This window comes from Lemur catta, chromosome 7, assembly GCF_020740605.2.
Source record: "Lemur catta isolate mLemCat1 chromosome 7, mLemCat1.pri, whole genome shotgun sequence".
NCBI classification, from domain to species: Eukaryota; Metazoa; Chordata; class Mammalia; order Primates; family Lemuridae; genus Lemur; species Lemur catta.
In genome coordinates, this window is record NC_059134.1 from 22220326 (window position 1) to 22237240 (window position 16915).

General features: G+C 42.7%; 1 pseudogene; it reads left to right on the forward strand.

Moving 5' to 3' along the window:
- The first annotated feature begins 1672 nt into the window (after positions 1-1672).
- LOC123641974 lies at positions 1673-2594 on the forward strand (annotated as a pseudogene).
- The last annotated feature ends 14321 nt before the right edge of the window (positions 2595-16915 follow it).

Consider the following 16915-nt stretch of genomic DNA (forward strand, 5'->3'; position numbering starts at 1 on the left):
TTAGTACTACGAAGTTTTCCTTAAGTACAGCTTAGCAGCATCTCACAAATTCTGATATGTTGTGTTTTCATTTTAATTCAGTTCAAAATATTTTGTAATTTATTTTTCAATTTCATCTTTGATCATGGGTTATTTGGAAGTTTGAGATTCAATTTCTAGATATTTGGGGATTTTCCAGATATCTTTATGATATTAATTTCTAATTTAATTCTGTTATGGTTAGAGAACATACTGTGTATGACTTGATTCCTCTGGTATTTATTTAGACTTATTTTAGGGCCCAGATTATGTTCTATCTTGATAAATACTCTTGATGGTGTACACTTGAAAAGAAGGTGTATTCTTTTGTTGTTAGGTAGAATGTTCTATAAATGTCAATTCGGTCAAATTGGTGGATAGTACTGTTCAAATGTATTATATTCTTAACTGATTTTCTACCTACTTTTTCTACCACTCATTGAGAGAAAGGTGTTGAAATCTCTGACTATAGTTGTCAATTTGTCTGTTTCTCCTTGCATTTTTATCAGTTTTTACTTTCTGTATTTTGAAGGTGCATAAACATTTAGAATTGATATGTCCTCTTGATTAATTGATCCTTTTATCATTATGAGATGACCTTCCCTGTCTCTGATGATATTATTTGCTCTGAAATCTACCTTGTCTGATATCAATATAACAATTCCAGTTTTCTCTTGACCAGTGTTAGCGTGGTCTATCGTTTACCATCCCTTTACTTCTAACCTATACATATCTTTATATTTAAAATGCATTTCTTGTTGTTAGCATATAGCTGGATCTTGTTTTTGTACAATCTTATAATTTTTTTCCAATTTTATAATCTCCTTTTAATTTAGACATTTAGACCATTTACATTTAAAATGATTATTGATGTGGTTAGGTTTGAGTGTATCATCTGCCTATGTATTTTCTCTTTGTCTTATCTGTTCTGTGATACCCTTTTCCTTTTTTTCTGCCTTCTTTGGATTAATTGAGTATTTTAAAATCTCCTCTGCTGTTGGGGATTTTTTAGGGGTTGATTTTGGGTTTGTGGTATACATTTTTAACTTATCAAGGCCTACTTCAAGTGATATTATACCACTTTACACATGGTACAAGGACTTTACAATAACACACTTCCATTTCTCTCCTCCCAGCTTTTGTGCTGTTTTTTGCCATGCATGTTACTTTTACTTATATTCTACGCCCCCAATACATTGTAATTGTTTTTTGTTTAATAGCCCATTACCTTTTGGAGAGGTACAAATGACTTTTAAGAATCCATATAGTGACTACCATTTCCAGTATTCTTTATTTCTTTGTGCCAATCCAGATTTCCAGCTGGCATCCTTTTCCTTCTGCCTGAAGGATTTCCCTTAACATTTCTTATAGCATTGTGGTTCTGCTGGTGAACATTCTCTCAGCTTTTGCGTGCCTAAAAATGTCTTTATTTCTCCTGTATTGCTGAGAGATATTTCTGATGAGCACAGAATCCTAGATCAACTGTTTTTTCCTTTCAGTACTTTCCAGATTGCTCTGCGGGTTCTGCACATGCGGTGGGGTTGAGTGAGGCCACGCTGAGGACTGCGGCTGCTTCGGGTGCATCAAAGCTGATCTCAGAGGTTGAAGAGCACAGTGTGGGACCCCAGTGTGTGTTTCCCACGCAAACCTCAGAATGCCGGGTCTCACTTGTAGATTTTATCAACACAGATTTCCTGAGGATGCAGTGGTGGTGAGTGTAAGATCCATTGCTGAAGTGGGGGCTATGTCAGCTTGCTGGAATACGACAGCAACAAAGGCATCATTCTTCTTAGTGAATTGTCCAGAAGGCATATCCGTTCTAGAAACAAACTCATCTGAATTGGCAAGAATGGCTATGTGGTTGTCATTAGGGTGGACAAGGAAAAAGGATATATTGATTTGTCAAAAAGAAGAGTTTCTCCAGAGGAAGCAATCAAATGTGAAGACAAATTCACAAAATACAAAACTGTTTATAGCATTCTTCATCATGTTGCTGAGGTGTTAGACTACACCAGAGACGAGCAACTGGAAAGCCTATTCCAGAGGGCTGCCTGGGTCTTTGATGACAAGGACAAGAGACCAGGATATGGTGCCTACGGTGCATTGAAGCATGCAGTCTCAGACCCATCTATCTTGGATAGTTTAGATTTGAATGAAGATGAACGAAGAGTACTCATTAACAAAGTTAATAGGTGTTTGACCCCATAGGCTGTCAAAATTCGGGCAGATATTGAAGAGGCTTGTTATGGTTACGAAGGCATTGGTGCTGTAAAAGAAGCCCTGAGAGCAGGTTTGAACTGTTCTATGGAAACCATGTCTGTCACGGTTAATCTAATAGCTCCCCCTCAGTATGTGATGACGACAACCTTGGAGAGAACAGAAGGCCTTTCCATCCTCAACCAAGCAATGGCCGTTACCAAAAAAAACACTGAGGAACAGAGGGGCCAGTGCAATGTTTCAATGCAGATGCAGATAAGACTGCACTTGGGAGGCAGCTGGAGAGGCTGGGAGGAGAAAATGTAGAAGTAGGTGAAGATGATGATGCAGAAGAAATGGAAGCCAAAGCTGAAGTTTAGCCTTGTGGGAAACGGAGTCCAATTTAAGGGACACAGAGCAGCCATTCCTGGCTGTAAAACTGGACTTGAAAGTTTTCCAGTATTGAAAACTTCAAAGCTAACTATTTTTTATTTCCAAGTTTTTAAATATTATAAGAAACCAGAACATGAAATGCCCTCCTAAATGTCAGCTGTTTTCACACGGTAGCCCCAACACATTGAGCAATTTTTAAGAGAGTGGCCTAATTTCACTAGAGACAAATCTTTAAGAACAGTCCTAAAACTGTGCTTGTGATTTTCCATTTCTGATGTCTCCTGATTGACACCCCTTCGTAGTTCAGTGCCTCCATGAGATTTACCAGCGGCACCCAAAGCCAACAATCCTAATCTTTTCTATGTAAACTGTATTTAAGCAAATATCAAATAAATTGCTGGGATATTAAAAAAAAAAAAGATTGCTCTTTTGTCTTCTGGCTTCCATTGCTTCTGATGAAAAATTCTTACCTTAATCCTTCTTCTGTACGTAACATGTCCTTCTCTGGCTGCTTTTAAGATTTTCTCTTTAACATTGGTTTCAAGCAATTTGACCATTATGTGCCTCAGTGTAGTTTTCTGCATGTTTCTTGTGCTTGGATTTTTGTTTTGTTTACTTTCATTGTTTGTTTGGTTGGTTGGTTGATTGGTTTCTTAGACCTGTGGGTTTATAATTTTCATTAAGCTTGAAACTTTTGGGCCATTATTTTATCTTTCAATATTTTTCTGTTTCCCCCTCTCATCTCCTTCAGGGACTCTTTCAGGGAATCTAATGTTAGGCTGTTTGAAGTTAACCCACAGCTCACTTATGTTCTTTTCTTTCTTCCTCTTCATCTCCTTCCTCCTCCTCTTCTTTTTCTTCTTCCTCTTCTCCCTCCACCCTCCTCCTCCTCCTCCTCCCTTTTCTTCTTCTGTTTTTCTATTTGCTATTTTTTTCTCTGTGTTTTATTTTCTGAACTACTAGGCAGTTTCTATTCCTAAGCCTTCAAGTTCACTAATTTTTTCTCCTGCAATGTCTACTCTGATGTTAATCCCATTTGGTGTATTTTCACCTGGAAATTAGAATTATATCTTTAAACATATACCTTCCATGTCTTTACTTATCTTTTTGAACATATGAAATACAATTACAATAACTGTTTTAATATCCTCTGCTAATTGGAATATCTGTGTCAGTTCTGGGTTGGTTTCAATTGATTGATTATTTTGTCACTATGGATCATGTTTTCATCTATCTTTGTATGCCTGGTAATCTTTGGTTATATGCTAGATACATTGTTGGATATTTTTGTATTCCTATAATTATATTTGAGCTATGTTCTGCGATGCAGCTAAGTTACTTGAAAACAGTTGGATCCTTTTGTGTTTTGCTTTTGCGATTTGTTAGGTGAATTTGAAATAGAGTTTAGTCTAGGGCTAATTATTTTCCTCTACTAAGGCAAGACCATCCTGAGTACTCTACGTAATGCCTTGTGAATTATGAGTTTCTCCAATCCGGAAAGTGGGAACAGGCTGTCTTCCCAGTTCTGTGTGCACACCAGGTACTGTGCCCTTTAACTCTTTCAGAGCTTCTTTGCCTTGCCTCAGATAGTTTCCTCATATGAATACACTAATCAGTAGTCTGCCGAATACTTGAAAGGAACCCTCTTTAGACCCCCGCAGTTCTCTCTGTGTGTAGCTCTCTCCTCTCTGGTGTTCTTCCCTCTGCACTCCTGCTCCATGGGCTCTGCCTGAGTTCCAGCCCCCCGTGCCATGACCTGGAGACCCCCTCAGGGCAGCACACCGGGGAAATCAAACGGCTCACCTTGCTTGTTTTCTGTCTCTCAGGATAACTGTCTTTTTTTGCCTGATGTTCAAGGTCTTGAAAACCATTATTTCATATATTTTGTCCATTTGAGAGGAGGTGTTTCAGATGGGAGGGTAAATGCAATTCCTATTGCTTCATCTTGCCCAGAAGTGGAAGTCCTTACTTTTGTTTTTTAAGGACATTTTGCTGATTATAGAATTCTAAGTTGGCACTTATTTTCTGTCAGCACTGTACAGATATTATTTCATTGTCTTCTGGCTCCCATTATTTCTGTTACAAAGTGTATTAATTCTCTAGGGCTGTCATAACAAAGTACCATAGATTCAGTGGCTTAAACAAGAATTTATTTTCTCACAGTCTTGGGGGCTAGAAGTGCAAGGTCAAGGTGTTGGCAGGGTTGGTTTCTTCTGAAGCTTGTAAGTGGCTGTCTGCTCTCTGTGTCTTCCCGTGGTCTTTTCTCTGCACATGTCTGTGTCCAAATCTCCTCTTCTTATAAGGACCCCAGTCACACTGGATTAGGGCCCACTCTGATGACCTCATTTTAACTTAATTATCTCTTTAAAGACTTTATCTCCAAATATAGTTGATATTCTGAGGTACTGGGGATTAGGACTTCAACATATGAGTTTGGCGGGGGTGTGGGGAGTGGGGACACAACTCAGGCCATAACAAAAATTCAGCCATTCGTGTTATTCTTGTTCCTTTTAAGATTATGTGTCTCTTTTTCCTGGCTTCTTTCAAGATTTTGTACTCATCTTTGCAGGAGTTTTACTATGGTGTGCCTGGGTATGGTTTTCTTTGCACTTATCCTGCTTGGGGTTTGTTGAGATTCTTAGGAATTTTGCTCCATTGCTCAATCGCTCACCATTATTTCTTGTGTTCAGTGTCAGATTTTTCTGTATTCCTCATTCCCTGGATTTTGTATGCTCTGGCTCTCTACAGCTGGCTCCTTGATGCTCCCACTTTGAAGGTTCATCCCCTTCCAAGTGCCCTAGAGACAGGTAATACTAATAAATCCTAGCATTTGGAAACACTCCTATCTCCCACACAATGGGATTTTGCAATGATTTCTTATAGTTAAAACAAAATTTTTTTCATTACGAAGAGCATTTGGTGGTACAGAAGGTCTACAAAGAAGGAATAATAAATTACCCATAGTCCCCCAAAAATGCTGCTAGCATTTTTTTACAGGCAGGGTCTCACTATGCTGCCCAGGCTAGACTTGAACTCCTGGACTCAAGTCATCCTCCTGCCTTAGCCTCCAGAGGAGCTGGGACTACAGGCACACACTGTTGCTAAAATATTGATGTATTTTCTCCCTTTCTTTGTTTTATACATAGAAAGAGTTTTTTAAAAAATATAGCTTTAATCACACCGCAGATATAATTTTGTATTTGGCCTTTATATTATAAAATATTTACATCATATGTATTTTTCTATATTATCAAAGGTGGGTAATATTTATTGAAAACTAAGAGTTAAGCATTGTACTAATATATTTTCATTAATGATTTTACTTAATCCTCACTTAATACTTTAAGGTAGATCAATATCCTTATTTAATAGACAGGAAGTTGAGGCTTAGAAAGGTTAAACAACTTTTCTGGGAATTACTGTAGCTTCTATTTCCAACCCAGATTCATTTGAGTTCAGACTATAGGCTTTTAACCACTACTCTATATCACAATAATTTTTAAAATTGTGATATAATCATATACAATAAAATCCACAGGTCCTAAGCATATAATTTGGTGAGTCTCAAAAAATGTATATACATTTAAACCACAATAATTTTGAATGTCTGCATAATTCTCCACTGAGCCTTATCTGGGTTTTTAGCTTAGTAAATAAGAGTATAACCATTGGTGCAGCACCCAGCCTGTCCTCCACTGAGGCTGCCCTGATCACCCCTCCCCAACCTTTCCACAATCTGGCAACTAAAAGGTTAACACCTGGCACAGCAGGGACCTTCAGAACCCTTATTTGTATTTTTTTTTTTAACATTTTGAATATTATTTCGGGAAATACCATAATCTACCCAGCCAATTCATCTCTTGTTTAGACTAAAAATTCTTAAAACACTGTAACGAACATCCTGGTGCGATGTAACTTTTGTGTGGCTTGATGATTATTTTCTTAGGATAGACTCCTAAAAGGGGAATTACTGGGTTAAAGGCCATGCATTTTTAAACAGATTTTAATATATCATTCTGTGTACGAAGTTTTCCTCTTTTTAAAATTATTTCCTGGCCAGGCATGGTGGCTCACACCTATAATCTTAGCACTTTGGAAGGCCAAGGCAGGAGGATCACTTGAGGTCAGGAGTTCAAGACCCCACTCTCCTAAAAATAGAAAAAAATTAGCCGGGCGTGGTAGTGTGTACCTATAGTCCCAGCTACTCAGAAGGCTGAGGTCAAAGGATCGCTTGAGCCCAGGAGTTTGAGGTTGCAGTGAGCTGTGATGAGGCCACTGCATTCTAGCCAGGCAACAGAGTGGGACTGTGTCTCAGAAAAAAAAAAAAATCATTTCCTAGAGGAAATTTCAAGAACCTGAATCATTGGGTCATGTTAAAGGTCATATTAAAGGTCTCTGATGTGCATTAAGGCAAGGGTTTTACACCCTGACCAGGCCCTTGCCCCACAGCTTATTTAGTGGGTTTGAGTTTTGAGGAAGGCCAATTTTACTTGGGACAGCACTAGCTGAGTGATATGACCCTGTCCTTTCCATGGCCAAACACAGTGAGGGGACAGCTGGGTCTCATTGGGCCACACCCCAATTCCTGGGTGGGTAGCAATTTATCATGTGGGGAAAAGGACAGTCATGGGAAGCCAGCCCTGCCTCCTTGGATTTCCTTCTGTCTCACAGCGGAGACGTCGCCTGCCTCCTCCAGTGCACGGAGAACACCTTACAGATAGACAGCACCTCCAATTCATCTTTGCACCCCAAAAGCTAGCACAGACCCTGGCACATGCTGGTGCCCAATAGATAATTGCTGAATAAATGAGTACCTACTGTCTACTCTGCAGGAGACACTACTCTCAGTTCATTCACATGCACCATCTTATTTAATAGCCATAGCAGTCACAAGAAGTTGGCTTCGTTATCTCTGTTTTTTTTGTGTGTGTGTATTGACAATTTTGAAGACATTTTTATTGCTATTTTACCAATAATTTTTAAAAACCAGCTCATTTATCAAAGATTACCAAATTTGTGTGAATTTGAAAAGTATTTGGGCTTATATATAAGACAATTTTGGTACCATGTAGACCTATAACATGGACGTTATCTCTGTTTTTACAGGTGAGTAAATTGAGACTCAAAAAAAGAGGAAACTTGCCTGAAGCCACACAGCTAATAAGCAGCAAAGTCAAGATTTGACTCCAGGCGTAATATTTCTTTCCACTAAAGTTGGAATGCTCCATACCATAGTGTCATGTGACGTGGAAATCACACCATTTTCAAAAGCGGTGATTGGTGCCGTCTGTGCCAGGGTTGAAAGCAGACGCTGAGCTTCAAAGGCCAGGACTGTGGGTCAAACATTCAGGAAGAGGAGATGGAGCTCTCTCCGCTGCAGCCCTGGCGCTATTGCCATCACTGTCTCCACCTTGGTCTTTGTGTTTGCAGGTGCCAGTGAGGTACAAAGAGAATTATAGCCCTTACAATACCAGGTTTCTCAGAGTGGGCTTGAGACCACCTGTGTCGGAGTCCCCTGCAGCGTGTATAAAAACGCATGTTCCTGGGTGTCCCTAGAGCTATTGAGTTACATTTTCTGAGTTGAACCCAGAATCTGCATTTTAACAGTTTCTCCCACTAATTCTCATAACACACCCTGGAGTTTGAGAACCACCACCTTAGCAGGGAGGGCCCGTGATCAGAGCCACAGGCCCAGCAGAAGGGCTTGTAGTCAGGGACAGGCGTTCCCTGATCAGATTTGGGTCACCAAGGCATACTGGGACTGTCCAGCATGACTGAGAGAGGGCCCTGGGCCTATCACATGTGAGGGTGTCACATCCTGACCCACAGAACTGCTCTGTGCTGTGACCAAATCAACAGTCCCATCTCAGTTGACATTTGTCAGAACCAAGATGTCATATGACGTACAAGTGACATTGCCACTAGAAAACAGATGAGAAGAGTGTTGATGAGTTTGAAGCACAAGTCCATTGGTTTGATTTTTTTCCAAGTTCATAGGAATGTTCTCTGAACTTCACCTGGCTTCTGGGTCATGCGCTGGGGCCAGAGATGGCAAGGAAAAAAAAGGGGGTGGGGAATGGAGGAGGGAGGGAGAGACACTTTCTAGCTTATCAAAAGAGGAAATAGGTGGGGACCCGTGTTTTATCAAGAAACCACTGGAGGAAAATGTCATCTGTGGTTGTTCTGGGTAGAAAAGACTTTGGGGTTAATCAATGAATGTTTCCTCCAACTTTTCTGTATTTTCAGATTTTCTTTAACAAATATAGAACAATAATATCTAACATTTATTGTGCACTTACTATGTGTCGGACACTCTTCCAAGCACTTTACAGGATTAACTCATTTCATCCTCACAACCACTCTGTAATGTTTGTGCTATTTTGACCCCTTTTGCAGATCAGTACAGTGAGGCACAGAGATGTTCAGTAATTTGCCCAGGCTACATAGCTGGTAAGCGGCAGCGGGTGGACCCGAGAGTTTGGATCAGAGGCCGTTGGCCTTCAGAGGCTGTGTGCTTAGCCTCAACACTGTGCTACGCGTTACGTTCATAATATGAAAACATGAGCACTAACAAATACTTTTCATATAACTATTCTGAGTGTCACCTGTGTTCTGTCCATTTCAAGTGGTGAAGGAATTGACCTCTGTCAGCTCATTTAACTTCCCCAACGTCCTCATGCCACACCGCCCACGGTGGCAGCTGGTCCCCACCTGCGGCTACCGAACACATGAAAGCTGCCTACTTTGAACCAAGACACACAGTGTGTACAAAATACCTGCTGTCTTTCAAAGACTTCGCATATTTTTAAAATATATGTAAAATATTCCCTTCATTTTTAATTGATTACATGTCAAAAGGAAATGATGACATTTTGGATATTTGGGGTTAAATAAAAGATATTATTAGGACTAATTGAATTCGTTTTCCTTTTTACGCTTTGTAATATGGGTATCAAAATTTTTAAAATCACATGTGTGGATTGCTTGGGTGGCTCGTGTGATATTTCTGTTGGGCAGTGCTGGCCTAGAAGGGAGGTGGTGCCACCTGCCCTGCTTTTTGATGAGGAAATGGAGGGGCTGAGTAAACTGCCAGGGTCCGACCGCCGTAAGGTGTGGAGGCAGGGTCAGTATCAGGTCTGTGACCCCGTCTCGCCACGCCGCTTTCCTTCCTGTACTCATAAAGTCTCGAATCTGCAGAGGTTAGACAAGCATATGAAACAAGTAGCAGACAGGGAGTTTGCACCGCTTCCCTGGTTCACAGCCGTGTGCTGGGCACCTGCCATGTGGGAAGCACTTTGTACGCAGGACCTCATTGAATCTCACACCGACCCCATGCGACTATAGTTAGTAGTCCCGGTTCACAGATGAGGGAGCCGAAACTTGGAGAGCTTCAATCCGTTGTCCTGGGTTACGCAGCCAGCGTGTGGTGCAGCCAGGACTCAGTCCGCCTTGCCAGCCCTAGGCTCGGTGGGGAGGGCAATATGCACGCTCAGGTAGCACCCCCACAGTGCAGAAAGCGACAGGTGATCTGGCACAGGGCCAGAGTAAAGTGGACAAGAGCCCCATGAACTAGTAATTCTGAGAAACAAGGGAAGCGACAGGTAAACCAGAAAATCACATCCCAGGTCAAATCAAGAGACTAGCTGACTAAAGGCTACAGATTCAACCACAACCTGGTCTCCATGCCAGGAGGAGGAAGACAGCGTCAGTGAGGAGGGAGGTCGGGCAGTGTGCAGTGCAGGTCTCCCTGGGACCAAGAGGCAGAGCTTGCAGCTTGAGTGCATTCAGGGCTAGGATCTTTCTAGAAGGGTCCAGCTTGGCCACTTCTGGGATGAGGAAGGTATTGTTGAAGGCCGAAGAACCTATAAAGTTCACTCAGCTTCGTTGAGAGGATTTGCTCCCAATCGGATGAGCAGTTGGCTTCCTGAGGGTTTGCTTCTGGAGAGAGAATTTATTGCTCTGCTGACAAGAAAATTCTGGACGGTGTGACCCTGGGGTTTCTTGTGGCAAATGAATGAGCGTAGCTTTGGAGAATTCCCTGGCCTTATTCCTGGGCTCTTTCCCTTAGGCTTTGTCCCTGTGGATCTCAGACCATCTCCAGGTCTGAATCTTTCTAGAAGGGTTGCTTCTCATATCAGTTCCCCAGATGCCACCACAGCAGCTCTGGACAGGTGGTGCCAAAAGTGGGTGGCAAGTTGCAGGTGACCGCCCAGGCCCAGGGTTCCCTGCCCAGTGTCCTCCTCCTCACTCGCCAGGGAAGGAGGGCTTTGAATGGATTCAGGTGGTTTTTTTTTTTGTTTGTTTGTTTGTTTTGCTATCTTCCTTTGGTTTTTCTAAGGTATACTGCACTATAAATAATGGGAGAGTTCTTACTTGTTTTGGTTTTTTGGTTTTTAAAAAAACTAAAAGTCAGTTTCTTACACTTTTTGGTTGATGAGAATCATTTCTTCAGAACCTTATCATCTCAGAGAATTCACAAAGTCAAGGTGTTGGGCTTAACAAGCTGAGAAACGGATCCCAGAGTGAGGTTAAATCATCAAGATAACATGCTGGCCAGCTAGCTGCACACGTGATCGAACCTGCACGTTGATCTTCCTGTCTTGAAAGTCCCATTGGTTACCTTGCCGTCGTGGGCTCTGGTTCATGCTTCACCCCAAAGGCCGAGAGTCATTTTCCAGGCTCCATGCTCCCTCTTCCTTCCTCGTGGTTCACTATTCTCCTCCCTCTCTCTGTTTCCTTGTCACCATTCAGATGCTGGCTCACGTCACCTTCTTATATCTGGCCTCATTTTTTAGAGATGCCCTCCTTCTTTTCCACCAGCCACTCCTTATCATTTTATTTCATTTTCTCTTCTTTATAACACTTATTACTACAGAAAGCATCCATTCATTTACTGTCTGGTTGTCTGTTGCCCAGCTCCCATTCCCACTAGGCTATAGGCTTCTCGAGAGCAGGGCTCTTGTCTGTCTGCGCAGTGCAGAGCTCTTGTGTTCAGAACTGAGCCCAGCTGTCTTGGAGCCAGTCTTCCCACTATAAGGTGAGGTCTGAAAATGGCATCGTGTTGACCTGAGCCCCCCCAGCCCCAACGCCATCTCTTGCACAGGATGGAACACTCAGCTTTATTTGCCAACATAGCTTCCCCGCACTTGAGCCCACCCTTCTGACTCTAGACGTTCAGGAAAGGGTGCTCCATGCATAGGCTTTGGCTGGTGGAGCCCTGAGAGGGCAGAGGCTGGAGTGTTGTCCAGTGGGGTACACGGCGCGGAAAAGGAGCAACATAGGATGCAGATCTGGAGGGAACACTGGGCACAGAAGTCCTCCTCCAGAATTCTTGAGGTTTGGAGAGTGACCCTGGCTCCCCCCATACTGGGGCTGGAAAGCACAAGGTAATCCTGGACAGCCAGATGCCTTGGGGACATCTAAGAAGCTAACACAAAGGTGACATTTTCCTCAAGAGGAAGCTCAGGGCCAAGGCCACACCATGGGAACATAGTCGTAGGGGAAGGGGACTTGAGAGAGAGTTGATTTTGGTGTGCTGGGGAGCTGGGACTTTGGGGTCCTGCTTTCTGGAGGTTCCCAGCCTGGAGGAGTCTGAGGCTGCCCGGCGGCGGAAGGAGCGGATGAGCCCGCGAGCCTTTCCCAGGGGTGTCAGCAGGTGGCGCCCTAGGCCAAGTACTGGAAGGCTAAGCGAGCGAAAAGTGAGTCTGTTCTCCAAGCCACTTCCCAGGAAATGACTCACAGGATGACGTCATCAGTTGGGTGTTCTTCATTCCAGTCATGGGGTGAGTGAGACCCAGGAGCACTGTATCACTTCATTAAAGCTGAGCTGTTCTCAGGGTGAAGGGTGCAGTAGGGGGTAGTCTCTTGACTCATTCATTTATTATTTCATTCATTCATTCTACATTCATCAACATTCTAATGAGTTACTGCAAGGTGCAAGGCATTGCACCTGTTCCAGAGGGACAGTGCAAGCATTTCCTCAAAGAGACTTGTGTCCTCGTCCCATCTGAGCGTGGGGAGTGTAGTGGGAGGATGGGAGTGAGGGCCAAAGGCTGGTGTTTGAGTGTGGAAAATGGGGGACGTGGAGGACGCAATGGAGGACCTTCCCCCACGCACCTCCTACTCAGCCCAGGCCACAGTTCTATCTCATCCTCTCCCTCCTCTGAAATCGGGCACCACTTATCACATGTACCACATTTCTGGCATTTATTACAAACTGCCCTATAGTTTGATAATCTTTTTCTGAGCATTTATTTTGTCTCCTCACCCAGCGGAATGATAAAATATGCCAGGTCATATCTCACCCAGCGCTGCCATCTTCACCCAGCCCCCGCCTCCCCAGCACTGAGCACAGGACCCGGAACATGGGGATGCTGGGGAAGATGTGGTGATGATACATCCATGGGCCACCTGCAAGGAGGTAGCAGGGATGGGAGACAGGCCCTGCCTGGCAAGCTCTGAAGTCACAGGTATTCATCAAGATGTCAGAGGTCACTGAGGCAGGGAGGGGCATGGGACTGAACATGAGGGTAGTCAGCAGCTCTCAGGCAGCAGGTCGCACCGAGAGGCCTCACAGCCAGGCCATCACCACCCTCATTATCATTTCAGATGAATATGGATCACATCTGTCATAACAGTGTGGGCCCCACTGGACACAGAATTGACACTCATCTCCCACTGGTTGAAATCTCCCCGTGATAGAAGGTTTCAAGGCAATGTTATTCCCTGGGCACAATAATAGGTAGTGATATTCATTATTTTTTCATCCATTTATTCATTCATTTGTTGAGCACCTACTACTTGTCACCTACTGTGCTAGGTGTTGAGATGCAATAATGAACTGAAACAGACATGGCCCCTGTCCCCACTGAGTTTAACATTTTGACAGACATCAAATCATCACATCAGTATAAAATTATTGCTGTCTTAAGTGCTACAGAGGAGAGGTACATAGTGACATGAAAACATGCCACAGGAGGTTCAGCCAGGAAAGAATCCCCTTCTTTCACCCAACAGAGGCGGGAAACCAGTATGGAAACAGATGTCCGAGCAAATCCAGCTGTGCCGTCCACTGAGACTACCTGCTTCCCCACTGAATTCTGTCTCCTGGGAGACTCATTGGCTGACCTCTTTGTGTTTGGATTTGGGGGATGTCATGACCTGAGAGGCAGCTGGAAACACAAGCTCTACCACATTCTGGGTTTGGTCAAATAGCAGGATACCCAATCCGGGATTCACTAATCACCTCTTCTATCAATTCAAGTGGAAAAGCCACTGAAAATTGGGAGATGAGAGTTTTAGTTAGGATGACCAACTTGTCCCAGATTTCTCAGGACTTTCCCAGATTTAAAGTCCCATATTCTGGGAATTTTCTGGTTTTAAACCTGAAAGTTCTGCATCCTGGGAACCCCCCCTCAGTCCTGGGCAAACCAGGATGGTCAGTTACCCTAGTTCTTGGTCTCTGCCCAACACTGCTTGTCAGCTTCCTCTTCCGTAAGATGAAGTTAGATTAGAACGTGGGTTCTCAGGCCTGGCTGCTAATTGGAATTACTAAGGAGGCTCTTAAAAAACAGAAATGCTCAGGCCTCCCCTACAGATATTTATTTAGTGGAGGTAAAGCCCAGCTATCAGTGAGTTTTAAAAGCTTCCCTGGTGGTGCTTCTGATAAGAGGCCAGGACTGAGAACTGTTGCTCTAGTTAATCTAAAGTCCTCTGTGGCACTCTGATTCTCTCCTAGGGGGAGTTAGTTATATGTGGACCCATTAATTCACATACCCCGAGCTCCTGGGGCTGGTTGGAGTTGCTATTGTTGTTCCTATGGATGATAAAGTATACTTTTTTCTCTCCCTCTTTCTTTCCTTTGCTGCTCTCTTGTTCTTTCTCCCTCTGCCTGCCCGAGCTCCTAAGGCTGATTCCATCCAGCTGTGCTCACTAGGCCTGGCTCAATCAGTGATATCCCTCCTCTGCCTGACCTCTGTCTTGGCCTTGCCTTTCCCCAGCCTCTCTGACCCCTCACTAGAGGAGCGGAAAGATCTGTGTGGACAGAGCCAGGTGCTGTCCCAGGAGTCCCTTCCTCTCTCTCTGCTCAGTGGAGACTATTTCCAGGTGTGTGCCTCCTCCAGATGGGGCCTATATGGGGGTCAGAGGCTGGTGCAGAGCTCCCAGCTTTATACACCATTGTTGGGGACTGGCACAGTCCTTGTCAGGCCCTACTCTACTCTACTGAAAATTCTGGGACACGGCCTCTAAATCAGTGCTGATGGTGCAGGGGCTCGGTATGTGGAAGAATGTTCCAAGCCCGGCAGTGCTCCCTCCGCCAAGGCTCTAGCCCTCGCTGACAGCCTCCATTACATGAGGCTGAAATGGCACTTTCATCCACTCAGTTATCCAGGTAAAACCTTTTGAAGGGATCATTCCCCACTGCGATCTTTCAGCAAGTCAGCTCTATTTCTGAAAGAGATCCATGGCTGCCAGCCTGATCCAAGCCCTCTTCATTCCTCACCTACACAATGACAACAAGCTCCCAACTGGTCCCCCTGCCTTTCTCTAATTCTTTCCCAAGAGTCATCTTTTAAAAACATAAATCAGATCGTGCCATCAATGCAACTCACCGTACCAACATACTACAAAAGAAAAACCACATGATCATCTCAATAGGTGCAGAAAAAGCATTTGACACATTTTAACTTCTATTTATAATTAAAAACCCTTAGAAAACTAAGAATATCCTCAACTTGATAAGGGGCATCTATAAATAATCTACTGCTAACACCTTCCTTAATGGTGAAAGACTGAATGCTTTATCCCAAAGATCAGGAGTAAGGCAAAGATGTCTGTTCTCACCATTTCTATTCAGCATTGTATTTGAATCCCTAGCAAGAAACCAGGACATTTCAACTCAACACTGGACTGGAACAATAAAGCAAGAAAAATAAATAAAGTGCATACATACTGCAAAGGAAAAGGTGAAACTGTTTTTACTCACAAACAACATGATCATCAACATTTTAAAAAAACCCTAAAGAATAGACAAAAAAAATCTAGTAAGTGATATTAGCAAGGCCACAGTATCAAAAGTCAGTATGCAAAAATCAATTGCATTTCTAGCAATAAACAATTGGAAATAGAAATTTTAAAAAGTATTATTTACAATCATATTGACAAACAAAATTCTTAGGGATAAATCTAACAAAATATATGCAAGAGCTCTACACTGAAAACTATAAAACATTGCTGGAAGAAATTAAAGAAGACCTAAAGAAATGGAGCAATATACTATGTCCATGGATCCAAAGACTCAATATTGTTAAGATCAATTTCTCCCCAAATTGATCTACAGATTCACTGCAATCCTAATCAAAATCTTAGCTGGCTTTTTTTGGTAAACATTAACAACCTGATTCTAAAATTCATGTTAAAATGCAAAGGACCAAGAATAGTAAAAACAATTTTGAAAAATAAGAAAAAACCTAGAGACTTACACACTAACTGATTTCAAACTTATAATAAAGCCACAATAATCAAGATAGTGTAATATTGGCACACAAATAGATCAGTGGAACAGAATAGAGAATACAGAAATAGACCCACATATATATGGCCAACTGACATTTGACAAAGGTCCTAAGGTAATTCAATGGGGAAAAGGTAGTCTTTTCAACAAATGGCACTGGAACAATTGGATCTCCGCAATGGAAATGAAAATAGATCTTGACCCTTAGCTCACACCATATACAAACATTAATTTGAAATGGATCATAGATCTAAATGTAAAAGCTGAAACTATAAAAATTATAGAGGAAATAGCAGGAAAATCCCTTGAATTAGGCAAAGATTTTTAGATAGGTCATGAGAAACACAAACCATAAAGGAAAAAAACTGATACATTGAATTTCATCAAGAATAAGAACTTTTATTCTTTCTTTCTTTCTTTCTTTATTTTATTTTTGAGACAGAGTCTCGCTTTGTTGCCCGGGCTAGAGTGAGTGCCGTGGCATCAGCCTAGCTCACAGCAACCTCAAACTCCTGGGCTTAAGCGATCCTACTGCCTCAGCCTCCCAAGTAGCTGGGACTACAGGCATGTGCCACCATGCCCAGCTAATTTTTTCTATATATATTTTTAGTTGGCTAGATAATTTCTTTCTATTTTTAGTAGAGACAGGGTCTCGCTCTTGCTCAGGCTGGTCTCGAACTCCTGAGCTCAAATGATCCACCCACCTCGGCCTCCCAGAGTGCTAGGATTACAGGCATGAGCCACCACGCCCAGCCAACTTTTATTCTTTAAAAAACACTATTAAGAAAATGAAAG